Here is an 11,803-nt window from a genome sequence, read left to right as displayed (position 1 = left end):
ATCTGTGCATTTGGCTCTTGTCCCTGGACAGGTGGACCTGGCTCTGTGGCTCGGATCTTTCTGTTAACTGTGGGTGGCTCTGAAAAGGCCTGTTTGCTCAATTTGGAAAGAAACACCCAAATAAATCCACCCTCTTTGGTGGGTTTAGCAGCCAAAGTAGCATTCTGGAGAGCAAATGGTGCCAGACCAATTTAATTTCCTTGTCTGATAGAATGAAAGACTGCACAGACAAAGAAAAAAGCAATAGATGCAATCTCCTGGGGCTGCTGGAAAGCTTTTGATTCTGCCCTGTGTAATATTGTCATCAGCTGAGGAAATGGCAGGGTCATGGTGAAGTGCAATCAGACTGGTCAAGTGGCCTGAGAGCTCTGGGCAAAACCCAAGCTCTGGAGCCAAGGATGGAGGTGGAATATTCCAGAGACCCCCTCCTGAAGCTGGCTCCTTTATTTGATGATTTAGAACCTTCCTGTTGGGCCTCAAGCATTGGGCAAGGAAATCCTGTACAAGAGGTGTGGTGCAGCCCAGGGGACCCACTGGTCGGGGGAAGATCTCCTGGGTTAGGGTGCCTAGGGGTCTGAGAGCCTGAGCCTTTCCTGGGCCTGGAGCCTTCTGTGGGAGGTGACACCTTATACTTTCCTTTTTTTTAAATTTTAAAGAAGCTTTAGATTATGTAAATGTTACATAAAAAATATAGGGGATTCCCATATACCCCCCTCCCACCCCCTCCTCCACTTTTCCCCTTTAACATCTTTCATTAGCGTGGTACATTTGTTACAATTGATAAACACATATTGCAGTATTGCTACTAAGCATAGACCACACTTTATAGTTTATACTTTGTACTGCACAATTAAGTAGGTTTTGACAAGATGTATAATGGCTTGTATTCATCATTACAATGTCATGCAGGACAATCCCAGTGTCCCAAAAATGCCCTCATGTTACACATATTCTTCCTTCTCCCTCCCCTCAGAACCTCTGGTGGCCCCTGCCTTTATATCAATGTAAAAATTCTTCCATTGCTAGAATAATAATGTTTATTTTAATCCATACTTGCATTCCCCCCTTATGTTTATTCTTTCCTCAATCTTGAGGATTTTGGGATGGTGATGCCCACTCTGTTTCTGATTGAGAGGTGGCTTAGATTCCATGGGGCAGATGGATGGAAATGTCTTGCTTGCAATTGTGACACACTGTTTTTTGGGATGGGCATTGTCCATTATCATTCTTTTGTTAGTTGTTTTGGGCAAGTCCAATGAATGGGAGAGTAGGTGTTGCAACTCTGCTGAGCATCAGGGCTCAACCAGCGTATAAACAGACTGAAGATTTATATCTCTGGGACATGTATTTACTACGTGTAGTGCTAACTCTATGTTCAAATAAAAGGAACAGAAAAGCTGTATGTAGGGAAATTATAAATGTGTCTAATTCTGTTATATGGGGGAGAATATATTCCAAAGTGAAATAGAAACTTAGCCTAGTATTATATATTGCTTAAAAGTTACCTCCTGAAAGCCTCCTTGTTGCTCACATGACATCTCTCTAAGCCAAACTCAGCTTATAAACACACTACCTTCCCCCTGGCATGGGACATGACTCCTGGGGATGAGCCCCCTGGCACCGAGGGATTATCATCAAGTGTCAACTAGCAATGCATTTGGAAAAAGACCTTAACCAAAAGGGGGAAATACTAAATATAAATGAGTTTTTATGGCTAAGAGATTTCAAAGTGAGTTGGGAGGTCATTCCAGAGGTTTCATCTATGCATGTCTCAGCAGGATCTCATTGACTGCCACGGTAAAAAGTGCCTCAAATTACAGGGCTCCTGAAGGCTCTAGAGACATCTGGACACTATACGCAGGGCAGACCATCTCAGGAATTCAGCAAACTGCCAGGGCACCCTGCGTTTTAAAGAACCTGCCCTTATGTGTCAGGCAGACAGACCCAGGCTTGGATGATCGTGCTTATTAGCTGGGTGATCTTGGAACACCTCATTTTCCTTCCCTGTGAAAGGGTATAATTCTATGTACTTTGATGTGCTCCAAGAATCAGCTGTAAGAATGAATGTAAAATGCACTCTGTAGGCATGCAATAAACATTCCTTCCTTTTCCTCCTGACCCCAGGCTTCCCCGGGCTCCCCAGGGCTGCCCAGATGGGCTGTGCCCAGTGAACCAGTGCTAGTTCCATTAGCCTAGATACACCAACCCTCCAGAGCGTCCACAAGGAAACAGGAGCTGCGTGAAACAGGACATAACCAAACAGAAAGTACAGCATGCAGTGGCATAAGTAAAACACGCTGTCCTTTCTAAATGAGTATTTAACCTCTTTGCTGTGATCGAGCTCTTGAAAATTGTCATAGGTCTGGAAATCCATCAGGCCTCGCCTAAAGGAGGCTTGACGAGAGCTGCAAGGTCTTTTCCAGTTCCAGCTTCAGCTTCTAAGACTGTTTGTCACAAAGACGCCTCCTGTTCAACTCGCTGAGAACCTCGTCTGCCTTCCTAAATGCAACGAGACAAGTAACAGATATTCTGCAAGGTAGGGAGGTCCTTGGACTGTGCTCATGTCGGAATGAATGACTGCTCTGAGGAAACGTCATCAATTACCCAGCATCCACTTTAAACTGCGAGCCAAGTTTTCAGGAACTGAGGTGAAGCGTCTTCAGAGAGCACATTGTATTTTATCCTGGGCGTCATCCTGGGGAGCCGGCAGAATAAGGGGGAAGAGGACAGACTTCGGGGTTCGACGACCAGGAGGCAGATCCAACTCTACCCCACCCTGACTGTGTGATGTCGGGAGCCCCTCTTCGTGGATGTAGTGGGGATAAAAATAACTAGCTAGCCAGTTGTTGTAAGGACTAAATAGATAATGTTTATAAAGAGGTTTTGGGCCAAAACTCAGGCATTCAATAATCAACTTCTCTTAATGTTATTACACCTTGCTTTGTCATAAACCTGACTAAATGACTTTTTTTCCTCTAAATGCCCTTGAATAAAGTTTTCAGCTGTTAAACTGAATGTTTGCTCCATCCCAAGTATCAATAATTGTTTACATATTTTAGTAAAATTGTTCAAATTTCATTGCAATGTCATTATACACTACCTAGAGTCAGATTCTCAATCTAGAGAGATGTATATTTGCCCAAAGGCATTTTGTATAATTCTAGGAATAATTTCTAGATTTCTATAAGACAGATTTCTAAGGGTCTATATGGAGATATACTGGAAGGGGCCCCAGAAAAAAAAAAAACAGTTGACGTTAGGATGTAGGAATTACTGGTAATATGATATTCATTCTTTTAAAAACTCCCTATAGTGATAGTATTTGAACAGTATTTGCAAATTTTAAAAAATGATGATAGTAAAGCCAAAAAGATAGGCAGTTTCCATGTTTGGAAAAGCTGCACCTTCACATCCATGAAATGATTGAACTCTCCAAATAATCCTCTGAGGTAAGTGTTGTTATACTCATTTTATGGATCAGGAAGGCCGAGAGATTACAGAGAGATCACTCTGCTAACAGAACCTGGGATTTAAACTTAGGTCTGTGTGCCTCCAAGACCAGGGCTCCTTTCCTCCTTGTTTGCCCATTGGGGAGCATCCGATTCCAAAGGCCCAGAGCAGGCAGTATCCTGCCCACAGTCACACAGCTAATTAATTAGCTGCAGAGGTAGGAGGTTAGAACCCACGTCTTCAGGCCTCAGGGATCCAGGAACTCAGGTGTGTTCTTTCTTTGGGAGGAAAAAACTCAGTCTTTAAAGATATTTTTACAAAAGTAAATACAAAATCCTCAAATAAATCTTTAGTGGCTAATTTAGGTCGGAAATGCAGTCTTATCAGAAAATGCCTTGATAAAAACAAGTTTGTTGCCCCCTTCCCCAGGAAGCACCTCCCAAGGGGCATCAGCAGAAACACACACAAATATTAGCACCAGGAAAAGAAATACTAGTCTTCCCCCTCTGAAAGCAGATCAAATTGGCAACATGTGTAGGCGTGTTTACTAATGGAATGGATGGAGAAAAAGACAGACATGCTGTGAGGAGTGAAAAACATCTTCATATTGCGCCGAACCTACGCAGATTCCATTAGAGCAGTGCGAGTCCCTCGCAAATGTTACCTGGCAGCCTTGCACTTGGCTCTGCGAAAAATGCTAATTGGCTTCGAGGTAGAGTCCGACAACTGATTGGCTCGGTTGCCAGAGAAAATGTTAAACCCGTGGCTCTGGTTTGGACGGTTTGCAGCATGGAGCCTTGACAGGGCATTCTGCACACAATGCAGTGTGTGCTGGGTTGATTAACTCCTACACTGAGACCCAGATGAAAACTTACTATGATGCAGTCTCACCCCGGATAGACCTAAACAAACAGAAGATTTCTCAGCCGCCTGCAAAAGGGAGCAAAGATTCAGGCCTGGAGTTGGAAGGGGAAAAAAAAAAAAAGCCAACCTCCAATTCTGTGCTTCATGGCTGTGGGTGAGACAGTTAGCCTATTTACAAAAGAGAAACATTAACCCTCTATTTTGATTCCATGCAAAATGCAGGATGGTTATCCGATTAAAAATCGATGTTTCTATGCCTCGAACAAACACCTCTCTTCCAAGGGTCTAGAACTTACCATGCCTCTCTCCTCATTACTCCCGGTTTCTCTCATTAGTCTCACCCTCTCACTCCGTGGGCAGGTGGGTGGGCGGTATTCCCAGAGCAGAAAACAAGGCCAGGCAGGATGCGAGGCTCGGCCACCGCCCTGCAGGAATGCCGCCCGGCGTTCCGGGCCAGGAGTGTGTCTAGCAGGCTGCTGCAGCCCCAAGTGGGGCGAAAGTAAAAGGGCAAGAGTAGGAGGACGCAAAGACCGGGAGCTTACAAGGAGTAAGAGAAACCTTCTCTGCCGCTGTGGGTTTAGAACTCGCAGCAGCAAAGCTCAAAAGCTCTTAGGTCAAGCAGCCTGGTGAACAAGAACCGGTTGCTGTTTGGGGGTTGAGAGGGGAGCGCGAGGCTTGAAGCAAACCAGGTGTCATCGTATCATCCAGAAATTAGAACATTTGTTTGTAACCTGAACACTAAAAGTCTTTAAACCTCTTTTGATCAATCTGCCCCACTGATGAGTGACGAGGCCCTGACCAATTACTGCCTGCCCTCGGGTTCACTCCTCTAACTAGCTGTTCTGGGCTTCAGATATTTCCAGCCAGGTTCGACCATTGACGCGTTCGTCAGCCGATTGTTCTTCTTTCCCAGGAGAAAGTGTCAGCCAGGCTTTGAGCGCAAGCACCTTACACCTTGGATGTTATTAAATACAAAAAGCCTTGCTGGGCCAACACCCGTGACTATTCAGAGCCCTAAGGGCAGAAACCCGAACAAAGAGCCCCTAGGAACTGCCCTTCAGGCAGCTGCAGTCCTCCAGGAAGGTGGTACACCCCATAGCTGTCTTTGTATTTCCACGTAGGGTGGATACGGAGGATTAGCTGCTTCGGGTATGTTTTGAGCAAAGAAATTTGTGTCAACTGATTAATAATTTCATCAGTTTCATCTGTTTTTGTGTTTTCTCTGATTTTCCCCTTCATTACATTGAAGTTCACCAGCCCAATACACCACAGGCACTTCCTTGCAGTTTTCTTGTCATGGTAACGTGTACTCAATTACATCCGTACAGAAAACTGATGTCGCATACAGAAACCCCATCAACAGGGCCCCTTAGAAGGTGCTCACTGTGGGATTCTGCACATTGTTCTGAATTCACTGGACTGCTGTGAAAAACATATCCCACCTCCTCCAGCCCCGCCCCCAGCCCAGCCAGACAAGATCCAAGCCCCCTTTTGTGGTCGACAGCTTTTTATGTTAGCCTCATCTCCCAGCCCTCATTCCCCTACTTATTTGAAAACAGATCACACAATGGTGTCTAATAACACGAGGCTCTTCAAGGCCACTAAGGGACTGCAACAGGCCCCCTCTCCACAGAATGTCTGACTGGCCCTGGCAGATAAGATTATGAAGATGTGAGCAGTTCAGGCAGCGGTGTGTGTGTGAGCGTGTGAGGTGGGGGAGGAGGACGAGGGTGAGGAGGAGAACGGGGACCCGTATCGCTGTCTCCTGTATGAAGCTGAAAACGGAAAGTGGCCTTATCTTTCACTTAACACTACACGGGATCCGGGCGTTTGCGCAGACATATTCAATCATCCATTCTCAGGGTGACAGCTTGGTTGTGTCAGCATTTCTATTACCAGTGTCTGAGTTTAGAGTTCTTTAAGCAGTCAAAAGGGCTGTGGGCCAAAAATTGATATGAAGATTCCAGAGGCAAGAAATAAGTAAACCAAGGAGCCAGGCACTTTTCTTGGGTATTGCCATTACAAGATACATACAGAAATCAATTTTAAAGTATTGTGGAGCTGACTTCTTGTTTTTCCTCTTGCTGATTTTGGAATAAGAGGTGAAAAATTCAAGTTTCCTTAGTGCCTTCTAAGAAAATCCACGGGTTGACGGTTTTGGCTTCTGAAAGCTGCCCTTGGATGTGAACAAAGCAATGCTGTGTCCTGATGGACAACAGGTCTGAGCATTCCCGAAGAAACTAGAGGGAGGGAGGGAGGCATGAAAGAAATAAAACCAGTGCCTGTGTAAGAGCTCTGTCCAGTTAGATGAAGTGATGTAACTCAGAAGGGTATTTTCTTCCAATTGTACAACTGAAAAATTGAGAGTTAAGTTTGATTTTGGCAAAGCAGATTGTATGTGGACCATACTGGGAAAACCAGATAGACAAAAGTATCTTTATGATTTTATAGCAAAACAAAAAAACCCAACTTTTGATTATTTTTCAGTATCAATGCATTTTCACATATTGTACTTTTTTTTCCAAAAATAATGTCTACAAGGGAAAAAAAGGCTCAAGAATTTATAGTGAGGAGAAATGAAATAGATGGCAAACTGAATACCTAAGTACTGAGAAGCAGAGGGACAAAACATAAATCAGACCCAAGTGGGGTTAACCAGGGAAGGTTGCGTCTGTGTGTACACACTGCTCTTTCTGCAACGCTGCACCAGACAGCATTCCCTGGCAGCTTGAGAGATGCAGCTCGTGTGAACATAGTCTTGTGCCTCACCACCAGAAGAAAAAGGGTATGACATAATTCCAGGGCTACTCCAGAGACATGGAAGCCAAAATGAAAACACTTCTAAAGTCACCTCTCAATCATCCACACTCATAGAAGGCAGGAGCAAAAGCACCAATAATCCAGAACAGTAGATAAAGATAAGAATTAGCTTTGGGTGGGGGATATGGGAATCTCTTATATTTTTTTAATGTAGCATTAAAAATATAACACTTTTTTGGGAAAAAAAAATTAGCTTTGGGATGTGCTGCTTTCTGAAGGTAGATACATCTAATGTTCAAGGAATTCACAAGTCCCCAAGGAAGACCGTCCTAACAAGGAATTAGAAACCTTCAGTTGGTCACCTCATCCGAACCCCTCCAAAAACCCCTGAATAATAACATCAGTGTCTGTTTTCAGCTAAAACAGACCTGGCCTCTCTCTAAACTTGCTGCTGGAGATTGATTTTCAGGAGTGGGAAGACAAAACACACCAGGAGTTAAGAAAACAGAGTAGACAATTTCAACAGGTATCAACGCAAGAATTGCCCAGATAAGCCTTAATATGTCCCAGTCCAAGAGTACTCTAGATCAATTCCCTGAATGTGTGTAATGCATTTGTATAAAGAATCCACAATATTTGATAAGGGAAATAAAAAGTTTTAGGTCATATATAAATTACCTCGCACACACAAAACAAAGAGTGAACTTTAATGTAAACAGTGAGCTGAAGTTAATAGCATACTTATAACAATACTTTCATCATTGGAACAAAAGTACCACTTGAATACAAAATGTTAGTAAAAGGGAAACCTGTGTGTGTGTATATGGGAATTGTCTACTTTCTGCATAATTTTTCTGTAAACCTACAACTACTCTTATAAAAAAATAACCTGCTACTGCAGTAAGCATATTGCCCTGTAACATGATAAATGTTATCACCATTTGATTAGAGCAGCTTAAAGGATAGAGTCCAGTGGTAATCTCAAAGATACATCCTTAGATCAGTGACTAAAGTTCTATTGATTCTCCTACACCACCCTATACTGTGTAAACTTTAGTTTTGGAATTCAGAGGAGAAGCATGTCTTGGACGAATAACCCAGTCCACAGCTGGGAATAAACAGTGGAAAACAATGTTAAAAAATTTAATGCATTGCAATTCCCTTTCAAATACTCAAGTTCTTGTTTTTTGTCATCTAACCTTCTTAATCTTACTTTTTTTCATTTCCTCTCTGCCCTCTTCAATAAATTGTTTTCTTGTTCTCATCTTCAATATAATGAGCTCTCTCTTCATTAGTCTCCCAAGGTCTGCTCCTTCATGTTCCCAAGTTGTCTCCTGAACCTTGCTCTGGAGGCTGTCCTTGAAAGCTCTTGCCCACGAGTTTCTCCAACTGGACTCTTGTGTCAGAGAAACTCACATTTTATCCATACTTGCTAAGCTTTACAACTGGACCTTGGCGATATGCTGTTGGACGGAGATCATGTTTCCAGGGCAGAATTAAAGACACTAGGTACTCCTTCCTCATAATGCACAATGATATTAGAACCTTTCATCAACCTATTTTCACATCTATAACCTTAGGTTGCAGCCACCCAAAAAATGAGTTGAGTCAAGCAGATCCCCTTCATTCTATTAATCATTCTCATATTTAGAATTAATGCAATATGATGGAGAGGTAAAGAGCACACATTTCAGGGTCAAAGAAAACTGCATTTGTATCCTGGCCCCCCTACTTACTAGCTGTACAACCTTGGAAAAATTCCTAAACTCCTCTGAACCTTTGTTTCTTCATGTGCAAAATGAAGATAATACCTATCTCTTAAGGTTACTATGCAAAATGAGATAATGTAGGTAGATGCTTGGCACATGGTGCCTACCAGATATTAACTATTATTAAAATATTGTTGAATTTATGAAAGTGACCTGATTCCACTTTCTTGGCATTGTATTAGGTCTTTCCCACTATAACTTAGTAGATGTCAATACTGAGCCAGTATCTTAATATGATTTTCATCTCATCAAAATCTAAGTAGTTTGCCACTGTTCAACTTTCCAGGGAATTCTCCCCTCCATATTGAGTAACCGATTTCAAATTTCTGGCCAAAATCAAGCCTGAATGGTCATATTCAGCAGCGAAATCAAACTCGCTCTGATATTGGAGATTGTATGTCTACATGTCAATATCTACATAATAGTCTGTTCAGACTTAAATGTTGACCAGGGCTGCTAGGCACTGCTGAATAAAGCAGGGGGAAAGGGTTATATGGCAGGAAGGCAAATGAACTTGCATTTCAATCGAGGAGGGATTTTAAAAATAAAAAAGAGTGAGCTTTTCATAAATTCTTTTGCTCAGCAACAATGAAAAAGGAAGAGCACTCAGCAGTGAACACCACCTCCCCAGTACATAAAAATCATTAGAAGGGAAGTTTTCTTTGCTTGCCATGCCCAGCAATGCACTGATTCAGGTCACTTAGACCCCACCTAATGAGTCCAGAGAATGGTTCTCAACTTTTCCAACTAATAAATTTTGGTAACGCAAGTTCTAATTTCCTAACATGTAACTCCTCCATAAATACAATTTTGGCTTGTAATTTATGGGATGTTTTTGACAAGTAGATGATACTGATCCAGGCCTAATAGGATATGCACATTGGGCTGGTTTTCCACTAGAAAGGAGGGATGGTGCTGACACATTTACTCCCAATGAATACTCCTGGAAGCCAAAGGCCTTCACCTGAGACGACCGTGGGGTGGGGTGGAGGGTGCCTCAGATGGCCTGGTTCCCACTGGGTGAATTGAGCTGGTCTTCTTGAGCATCTACCTTCCCAGCAGAGCATTTGTAGCACACGGTAAGTAAGCTGGAGGAATCAGAAAAACTTTGTCATTTTGACAATAAGGGCCTAGCTGATTCTCTCCTACAAATGTCATTTAACTACCTTACATAATGGCAAAATGTATTGAAGGTAAGTCATTAGTTCTTTTCTGTGTGCAAGTTTCCCCATGACAACCAAAAGATTTCTGCACACAGATAAGTTATATCCAAAGGCTTTGTATAACTCTTAATATTTCTGATTAATGCAGAACTAGGCCCTAAACAGAGACAAACAGCAAAACAAAACAAAAAATTTATCTGTGCTTAAGAATCTGGTAGTTTTTTGTTTTTCTATTTAGTTTGAACCTATTGGATATTTTAAGAATCTACTTATTTGTATCTTTATTACCTGACATATTAAGTGTTCATTATTTGTTGAATGACTGAATAAAAAACATTTCAAACAAAATAAAGGAAATGCTTTGAAGACAAAGTTTCCCACAATCACCATTCTTTTTTCTTCCCTTTACGCTGGAGATTGGCATCAACTACAGTCTAAGTGGCATTTCTTCCTCCCCTTTAATTAACTGTCCATTTGATTTACACTTTTTCTAGAATCTGGGATGTAATTGTTTTGCTTTTAAAAGGTCTTTCCTGTCCCTCATATTGCATCTAAGACGTAAGAATAAAAAGAAACTGCAATATCAACAAAGAACTTAACTAAGCAGAATATGCAATGATAGCAAATATGTAAAAGCACCTTTACAGAAAACAGGTAATCAAATATGCTTTTACAGATGAGTTGATGGTGGGTAGCTGGTTAAAATCCAATTTTAAAGTACACTGCCATTTGCAGTATGGCTACTGAATTAGTATCTACCTAAGATGGCAGCTCTGTAATCTAAAAACTTCTCAGTTCATAAGGGGAAAAATTCCCAACCCCGCCCTGTCACATAGTAAAGATGGCCACTGACTGTTTCCCAATCCTACCGGTATCTCTCTTTGCCTTTGTATCTAGGCAGGCTCTGTAACTGCTGACCAACTAAAGATGGCAAAAGTGATGCTGTGCCAGCTTTCAGGCCCAGGTTGGGCCCAGCAGCTTCCACTTCCTGTTGCTTGCACCACCGTCTCTTGGAACACAGCTGCTATGGTATAAGGAAGCTCTAGCTGCTGCATGGAGAAGCCCATGTAGAAAAGGAATGGAGGCTCTTGGCTGACAGCTGGCACTGACTTCCACCTCCACAGGTAGATCTTCAGCCCCAGAGGAGTGGCCCCAGCTGATACTGCACGGAATATAGACATGAGCCGTTTCTACCATGTCCTGCTCAAATTGCAGATTCAAAAGCAAAATAAACAGATTATTGGAGCAAACGTCAACTCAAGGTACCCTAAAAGTTTTAAAATTAATTAAATGGAGAAGTAAAAGGAACAATGATTATTTTTGAGCATTTGCTTATGACTTTTTTTTAATGTTACTTTAAAAAAATATGAGGTCCCCATATAGCTCCCACCCCCCTCCTCCCACATCAACAACCTCTTCATCATAGTGGGAGTCACTGCATTTGGTGAATACATTTTGGAGCACTGCTGTACCATATGGGTAGTGGTTTACATTGTAGTTTACACTCTCTCCCCCAGTCCACCCAGTGGGCTATGGCAGGACCTACAATGTCCAATAACCGTCCCCGCTTATACAACTTTATTCTTTATAATAACCTTACGAGATAGGATTTTCCTTATTTTATAGATGAGGCAACTGTAGACTTGCAGATTAACTGAACAAGATCATGTAACTAGGAGGACAGTACTCAAAACCAGATCTAAGTCTGAGGCACACATTTAGCCGGGAAATGGGAATGAAGTCAATACATAAGAAATTTCCAAGCTAATGCTGGAGTGACTCACATTCTCACTACTA

This window comes from Dasypus novemcinctus, chromosome 15 (genome assembly GCF_030445035.2).
Source record: "Dasypus novemcinctus isolate mDasNov1 chromosome 15, mDasNov1.1.hap2, whole genome shotgun sequence".
Classification (NCBI taxonomy): Eukaryota; Metazoa; Chordata; class Mammalia; order Cingulata; family Dasypodidae; genus Dasypus; species Dasypus novemcinctus.
This window is presented reverse-complemented; position numbering follows the sequence as displayed.